The sequence below is a fragment of the Hyperoodon ampullatus genome (assembly GCF_949752795.1).
Source record: "Hyperoodon ampullatus genome assembly, chromosome: 18".
NCBI lineage: Eukaryota > Metazoa > Chordata > Mammalia > Artiodactyla > Ziphiidae > Hyperoodon > Hyperoodon ampullatus.
In genome coordinates this window covers 19408841-19417849 of record NC_136931.1, presented here as the reverse complement: position 1 = coordinate 19417849, position 9009 = coordinate 19408841, and positions in this window count along the sequence as shown.

Below are 9009 nucleotides of genomic sequence, written 5' to 3'. Positions count from 1 at the left end.
GGAAGAGAACTGCTTCTTTGTCTCGCCTACAGAGCGGGGGTGACTTCCTTGTGTGCTTCTGCCTGGTGTGTGGGTACAATCTGCTGAACCCTAGGCATATGACATGCTCCCCCCAACCCCAGACAGCCCTGGAGTGCCCTATTTAGGCCATCCATCACCCATGGACAGAAGGCTCTTGGCTTGGCTGCCAGACCTGGCTCTTCTGGACCTACATAATACAGAAGGGTGAGCTTGGGAAGGACTCCCGGGCCTATACAAACAGCTCAGGAAGAACATCTATCATTTGGAAAATAAGACTGTCATTGACCTGCGAGAAGGGGCCTCTTGTTTCAGAAGGCTGCAGTGGGGTGTGCAGTGGGGTCACAGTTTAAGTTTAATGTCAATGGTCACGTCTCACTTATCTCTGAAGACACCCAGGGCATATGGATCTTCAATAAGTACTGACTTGGAGCAGCTGAATAAGCAGATGAATTGCCATGCTAACACCAACGTTTGTAGCTATTTCCTCTGAATCTCCTTACAACTTTCTCCTCCACCTCCTCCTCAGGCATCCTCTTATAAACATCACTCCACAGGATTCCATTCTAGGCCCTTTTCTCCTCTCTTTTGAAACACACTCCCTGAACCACCTCATCCATTTCTCTGGCTTCCATCTATACGCTGAGGCTGTGTGCCAGTGATTCACACGGCTCTCTCACCTCCCGACCCCCATATCCAACTGGTGACTGGACATCTTTTGAACAGCATTCTCAAAATCAAACATCTCAAAACCTGTTTATCCTCCAGAACTTCTGGAGAAAGTACTCAGGTACTCAAGCCACACAACTGGGCCTCACCCTTGACTCTTTCTTTCCCTGTCCCCTCTTCCCAGCCATCAGAATCTTCTCAATTAAATGCCCTAAATATTTCTAAATTCTGTCTGCTTCTCTTTATCCCCATTGGCACCACTCAGTTTCAGGACGTGTTGACCTCTCTCCTAAACACTAAAACTGCCCCCTCACAGGCTCCCTGCCTCTGATCTTGCCCTTCTTCCGTCCATTCTCCATGGTGCAAAGTGATTTCTAAAAACATAAACCCACCACTACAGTTTCTCTTAGGGAAAATTCCAGCCCCCTCAACCTGGCTCACAAAGGCTTTTAAGTGAGTTCCTCTCTCCAGCCTCACTTCTGCCATCTAACTTCTCAGTCTGCACTGGACCTCACCAAACCACCCGCAGGGCTCGCGTGCCCCTCTGTGGTACACTCTTCCCACTCCTCATCTTGCCTTGCTAATGCCTGGTTACCTGATAGGCTTCAACCTAGACATCACAAATTTCTTCAGGAAGCTTCCCTTCCACTGGGCTCCTGTCACAGAAACATGCATTTCCCCTAGTACAGTACTAGGGGAATCACACCCCATTGCAATTGTTCATTTACTTTGTACCCTCCAATATATACATCCATAAGTATTTGCTGACTAGTCTACTAGGTAACAGGTACCACCCAAGTCTGCGAAAGATGATTGGTGCCTTGCTTGTAGAGCTCGTGTTTTGCTTTGTTTTTAAACAGCTTTATTGAGATTTAGTCCACGTACCATGCAATTCACCCATTTAAAATGTGCAATTCAGTAGTGGCTTTTAGTATATTTACAGAGTTGTACAATCATCACAATCAATTTTAGAGATTTCATCAACCCCAAAAGAAACTCGGCACTCCTTACGTATCATCCCTGGGACCTCTACATCCCCTCCCCTTTCCCGGCCCCCAGCCCCCGAGGCAACCACTAATCTACTGTAACCACAGATCCTATTGATTTGCCTATTCTGGACATTTTTTTTTTTTTTTGGCCGCACCATGCAGCATGTGGGTCTTAGTTCCCCGACCAGGGATCAAACCTGCACCCCCTGCAGTGGAAGCGTGGACTCTTAACCACTGGACCGCCAGGGAAGTCTCTGGATGTTTCTTATAAATGAAATCAGGTTAGGTCTTCCCAACTTACCCAATGGTAAGACTCACCTGAGAACTTCCGTGGAGATTCAAATTCAGAGACCAGGGAACCTGTATTTTAAACATGTGCTCCAGGCAGTTCTCTATTTAATCAGGCTGCATCTGCCTTTACTGTCCCCAGCAAAAGTGGGTCAAGAAATAGCTTTTGATGAATACTGCTAAAATTTAACACGATCTGAAAACATTTTGAACATGAAAGGACAGTGTATGTTTAATGCAGAAAAAGCCTGGATACTCAAAATACCCCCCCGAGTCCCCCATGAAACACAGCTCTTCAGAACACAGTTTTACCGGGACTTCCCTGGTAGCGCAGTGGTTAAGAATCCGCCTGCCAATACTAGGGGACACGATTCAAGCCCTTGTCCAGGAAGACCCCACACGCCATGGAGCAACTAAGCCCGTGCGCCATAACTACTGAGCCTGTGCTCTAGAGTCAGCGTGCCACAACTACTGAAGCCTGCGCGCCTAGAGCCCGTGCTCCCACACTGCAACAGAGAGTAGCCCCTCTCGCTGCAACTAGAGAAAGCCTGTGCGCAGCAACGAAGCCCCGATGCAGCCAAAATATAAATTAATTAATTTTTTAAAAATGCACTTTTACCACAGGGATCTCAAATAAGGAATGGAATGGAAGCCTGAGCAGGGGACAATATAGGGAGGGAGAACTGAGATCAGACCAGTGGAGGCGGCAAGCAAGTTGCATCCACAGGGGCCAGAGGTGGCAGTTAGAAAGGGGCTTGTGGAGTGGCTGAGGAGTTTGGGATTTACCCCCAGAACACTGGGGAGTCATCCATGTGCTTGAAGCAGGGGAATTTTGTGATCACGTCTGTGCTTTGGAAAGGTCGCTTTGGCAGTTGTGTGGAGGGAGGGAGCAGGGAGCAGTGAGGAGTCTGCGGCTGTGGTCAGAGTGACAGTGCCTGAGCCAGGTTGGAGGCAGTGGAGATAGAGAGGTTAGAGTGAAGGGATGTTCTGAAGGTAGAATGGACAGGATTTGGAGATTGATGGGATGTGGGAGATGAGAAAATGAAGCTCAGGTTTCTGGCCTGTGTGGTGGATGGGTTGTGGCATCTTTCACTGAAAAGGGGGAGCCCTAGAGAAGCAAACTGGGAGGAGAGTGACAAGGCTCATAAGGGTGGCCTGGGAGCCATCCAGGAGGAAGTGTCCAGAAAGAAGCTAGATATGTAGAGTTGGGCAAGAAAAGAAGGGTGTAGGCTAGAGGCAGAACTGTGAGGGTCCTCCTTGCTTTACTGATATCCAGTGACCAATCTGTTCCTCCCACACAAGCAGCCCATGCCTTTTACTTGCTTATCCATCCTTGACTTTTACCTACTAATGCTCATGAGGTTTAGTGTCTCCAGACTAATGTAAGACAAAACATAAGGCCCTTGAGGACTAGCATCCCTCTCCAGTATTACCCTAGCCTTGAGCATAGACCTGGGCATCGAGCAGTTATTCAGGTTACAGATTAATAAGTCATGATTCCAAATACCTCTGCTATCTGCTTTCCAAGTGGCTGGAATTTCCCCCATTAAAGCCCTTCCTGGGACTTCCCAGGCAGTCCAATGGTTAAGACTCCGCGCTTCCAATGCAGGGGGCGCAGGTTCAATCTCTTGGCAGAGAACTAAGATCCTAGCTGCATGGTGCGCACCCCCAAAATAAATAAATAATAAAATAAAATTATGTTTAAAAAAAAAATCTCTTTCTTTGGGTTAAGGCAATAGTGTCCAACTTGCATTAGAGGGCAGACACCTTTTTACCCTTAAACAAATCACATAAAATTCGGAGAAGGGGGAGAAAATGAGGGAGCAGAGAGGCCCAGAGCCTGCCTGATAAGACTTGCCTTCCTCTTCCCCCTCCCAAGCAGCCCCTGAGCTAAAGGATCACGTCCAGAGGATCCCTATAAAAATGGAAATGCTACCTAACAGTGAGGAGCCCTGAGCAGCCAGTGAAAGAACAGGAAGAGACAGGGTGGGGCTGGAAGATCTGAGTACTCATTCTGGTTTTGCCAAGTTACTGGATGACTCTGAGCAAGTCACTTCATTTCTAGAGCTTAGGATGAAACTGTGGCTGGCTCTTCAAAAAGAACTGTGAACATCAGTTGAAAGGGCAGGCATGAAGGTGTTTTGCAAAGTGAAAAGTGTACAGATTAGATGGAATATTTAAGGGTGATCAATGCATACCTGAAAAATGCAGGTAAGAGCACAGAGAACAAAAGTGACCTACTTCTCAAATGTGAGATGTAGGCCCAAGCAAAGTCCTTCTTTAGACTTTAGAGAGCAGTAGTTTGAGCTGAGAGGTAAAAAATAAACAGGGTTTTTACAGGGGTCTGAAGAAAGCAGACATCAATAAGGAAAAAAATTCCTGTGGTCTGGGTAGGAGATGATGTAGAAGGGCAGGTCTTTAAAATTTAGGAGAAAGTGGTTGGCCTTGGCAGCTGACATTGAAAGCTTTCCAAACATCTTATAAGGTTTAGTATCACTACACCCTAGTTCAAAAGTATGGAATGACTTGCTGTCCCCCCAACACTCTTCTACCCTTTTATGTCCTTGATTATGGCTCTTCACTTTACACACCTTTGCCTTGTTAATGCCTTCTGATCCTTTAACACCCAGTTGAAATGAGATACTCCTGGGGAATGATTTGCTCCTTTATGAGTTCATTTCTTCTCATTATAACAATTAATGCATTAAATGTTTTTTGGTTTTGTTTTCTAAATTTTGAGTTTAAGGGCAGGAAACACATCTTGGGTCATCTTTGTATCCCCAGTGCCTAGAAAGGGAGCTGAACATAGCTGGTACTCAATAAATCTTTGCTGAATTGGAATATATCTCACACATGTCCTCAACAGACACAGAGAAATGGGAGTGTTCAGGTGTAGCTTTAGGTCTTACCCCCAAAGTGGGCAGGAAGAGTCTTGCCCATTGTTACTTAGAAAATCAGCACATCTCTTCTCCATTTGTTGATTCTCTTGTTTAATGAGTTCCAAAAAACACATAAATTATCAAGATTATTGCAAGCTTTACCTGGGGGCAATAGTGGGAGCTAAGGAAGATGTTGGAAATAGCATTGTTCTCCTGAGAACTACAGTACAAAGTACACTTTTCTTAGAAAGAATGGCTTCCAGGCCAAGGAACACTTAGTAAGTAATTCTATTAATTAATCTAGAAAGACTATGTCCATCAGAAGGTAGATTTGGGAGTGAGGGTAGGTTACTAAGAAGAATAAAAATAAAAGAAATAATAATGATAGTTTACATTTATTGTATGATTACTGGTGCCTAGAACTATGCCTAAAGTTTTACTTGCATTTTCTCATTCAGTCCTTAGTGAAGTACAATTATCATCCTATCTTATGGAGAAGAAACCTGCAGTTGAGTTGTTACTAATTCACCCAAGATCACACAGCTAATAAGGAGCCAAGACAAGATTCAAATGCCAGACAATCTGACTCCAGCATCAGAGAGGATGATATTAAACATTTAAGTTATATAAATTACATCTCAACCTAATGAACTGCTTACCAAAGCTTTCTAGTAATATGGCTTCCCAGGAGGCTCTCCTATAGGGAGAGAATATGCCTTTTGCCAGCATGTGAGCACCAGTCCACTTCCCAGTTAGTCACCTGGCTTATCCATCAAGCTCCTGTGCACCTGATGAGTCCCTAAGGAAGGAATCCACTCTCAAGGCTGAGGGCCAGATCCTAGAACGTGGTGACTTCACCAATGCCATGTGGTAAGCTGACAGCCTTCTGCTGATAATGCCCTGAACTCCTGTGGACTACAAACCTGAGATAGTCCATGGGAAGAACATTTCCTTAAATCACTTGGTGCTTTTAAGTCACAACAGTTCTCATTGGTGACCAGTCTGGGATAGTACTGCAGGGAACAAACCTGTCCTTATTTTTATCATCCCAACTGTTCCACAGGCTCTCATCATATTACTTTTCCTTCTCACCTTGTTTCTGTCCAGCATGAAACAGCCTATCCTGTTGGTTTGGCTTTCCGTTCCTTGGTCTTTGGGGCCAATTTCATGAAGTAGGACACATCACCATTTCCTGCAAGAAGAAAACATTTCCTTTTGTTCCTTCCTAGTGATCCTCAGCATTTTCTCAGCCATGTAAGAGCAGCATATGGGAATCTTTGTCTTCAGAGAGCAGGCTCCAAGGCCACTTGGACCCCATTCCCGGCTTCTAACTGATGCCTCAGAGGTCATATAGTTGTAATTATAGTTGATATAATATAAATATAGTAGTTGTCTTAGTCCATTCAGGCTGCTATAACAAAATACCACTGACTGGGTGGCTTATAAACAGCAGATGTTTACTGTTCACAGTTCTGGAGGCTGGAAAATCTGAGGTCAAGGCACTAACATGGTCATATTCTGGTGAAGGCCCTTCTCCTGGTTCATAGCTGTGCCTTCTTGCCATGTCCTCACATGGTGGAAGGGGCTAGGAGCTCTATGAAACTTCTTTTATAAGGCATTAGCCCCATTTATGAGGGTACCGCCCTCAGGACTTAAGCACCTCCCAAAGGCCCCACTTATCAATACCATACACATCTAGCATTAGGATTTCAACATATGAATTTTGGGAAGGACACATATTCAGACCTTAGCAGTTGTAAATATAATTGTAAATACAATTGAGGGTTTTTGCCATCTAAATACATTGCCTTGGACTTCTTTGGTGGTCCAGTGGGTAAGACTCTGTGCTCCCAATGCAAGGGGCCCGGATTCCATCCCTGGTCGGGGAACTAGATCCTGTATGCATGCCACAACTAAGAGTCCGCATGCCGCAAATAAAAAAGATCCTGCATGCCGCAACTAAGACTGGGCGCAGCCAAACTAAATAAATCAATAAATAAATACATTGCCTTATATTTATCCACATGAATGCTTTAGAGGTGTGGAGAAAAGGGAACCCCCTTGCACTGTTGATGGGAATGTAAGGTGATACAGCCACTATGGTGAACAGTATGGAGTTTCCTTAAAGAACTAAAAACAATTACCATATGACCCAGCAATCCCACTACTGGGCATATACCCAGAGAAAACCATAATTCAAAAAGACGCATGCACCCCAATGTTCATCACAGCACTATTTACAATAGCCAGGACATGGAAGCAACCTAAATGCCCATCGACAGCCGAATGGATAAAGAAGATGTGGTACGTAGATACAATGGAATATTACTCAGCCATAAAAAGGAACGAAATTGGGTCATTTGCAGAGACGTGGATGGATCTAGAGACTGTCATACAGAGTGAAGTAAGTCAGAAAGAGAAAAACAAGTAACGTATATTAACGATATGTGGAACCTAGAAAATGGTACAGATGAACCGGTTTGCCGAGCAGAAATTGAGACACAGAAATAGAGAAAAAACATATGGACACCAAGGGGGGAAAGTGGGTGTTGGGGGGAGGTTGTGGGGTGATGAATTGGGAGATTGGGATTGACATGTATACACTGATGTGGATAAAATGGATGACTAATAAGAAAATAAATAAAAAATAAACATAAAAAATACATTCTTTTTTTAAAAAATAAATTTATTTATTTATTTATTTTTATTTTTAGCTGCGTTGGGCCTTTGTTGCTGCACGCGGGCTTCCTCTAGTTGCAGCGAGCAGGCGCTATTCTTCATTGCGGTGCGTGGACTTCCCATTGCGGTGGCTTCTCTTCGTTGCGGAGCACAGGCTCTAGGTGTGCCGGCTTCAGTAGTTGTGGCTCGCGGGCTCTAGAGTGCAGGCTCAGTAGTTGTGGCGCACGGGCTTAGCTGCTCCGCGGCACGTAGGATCTTCCCGGACCAAGGCTTAAACCCATGTCCCTGCATTGGCAGGCAGATTCTTAACCACTGCGCCACCTGGGAAGTCCTAGAAGACACTCCTGAAGCTTAAAGGTAAGATGGTTTGAGGCAAGGTCTTAGAGAAAGCGAATTAGTCAGTTTATTAAAGGTACCAGAAAGAAAAGGAGCTAAGCATTAAAGTGTAAGTCAGCTTTGTTTCCAGTACATAGTTCCTAAGTATACCAGGAGCTGTTTGGAGTGGAGGGCTGAAAAAAAATGCAAAATGCAAATATTCCAGAGGTGTCTGGTAATTTTTCTCTAAGATTGCCTTTTCTTTATGCTTGAGCCTCAGGTGTACGTAAGAGACTACTGGAATAATTTGGTTTCTAGAAAAAGAGGTCACATGTAAATTTTCCAGATACTTCACACATTTCTAGAATAGTGAATAATCACATAAGGCAAGTACCTATTACTAGAAATCAGAAAACTTGGGTGTTGGTGCTGAGAAACCAAATTATCCCTTTTCTTCATGTCTGTACCCAAGCAGTTGAATGTTGCTTAGAGAAAAACCGCACACTGGGCCAACTGGTTTAACTTTAAACTCATGATCACAAACTTCAAATGGGTACCCGATACCACCAAGGCGAAAACTGCAAGCTTGCTTTCTCTCTCCCCTGCATTTGCACCCATCTTCACCCTTGTTATCCTAATTTCCACAGTGGAAGCATCCTGTTCCTATCCAGGGTCAATCCTCCCAGTTTCCTTATATCCTCCCATGAATTTCACCCTGATTTAAGTCAAGCAAGGGAATTCCCTGGCAGTCCAGTGGTTAAGTGCTTTCACTCCCGTGGACCTGGGTTCGATCCCTGGTCAGGGAACTAAGGTCCTGCAAGCCCTGTGGCACAGAAAAAAAAAAAGTCAAGCAAGGCTTCGCTCTCCTGTATCACTCCCAATGACAAATAAACATGCTCTAGAACCCTTTCATCTTTTAGAACATGCTCTAGAATTCTTTCACCCTCCCTTAACCCCATATCCTTCCACATTTATCCCTGAATTTCTTTGCTCCCTTCACAGCTAAGCTTCTCTCATGTTGCCTATGTGTGCTGTCTCTATTTCCTCACTTTCCTGTTCACTCTTCAACCCATTCTAGTCAGGTCCACACCTCTGATTTACCAACATGAATCAAGCCAAAGTCACCAATGATAAGCTCGTCTTCCAAGGTGACCAATTCAATATAGCCATGT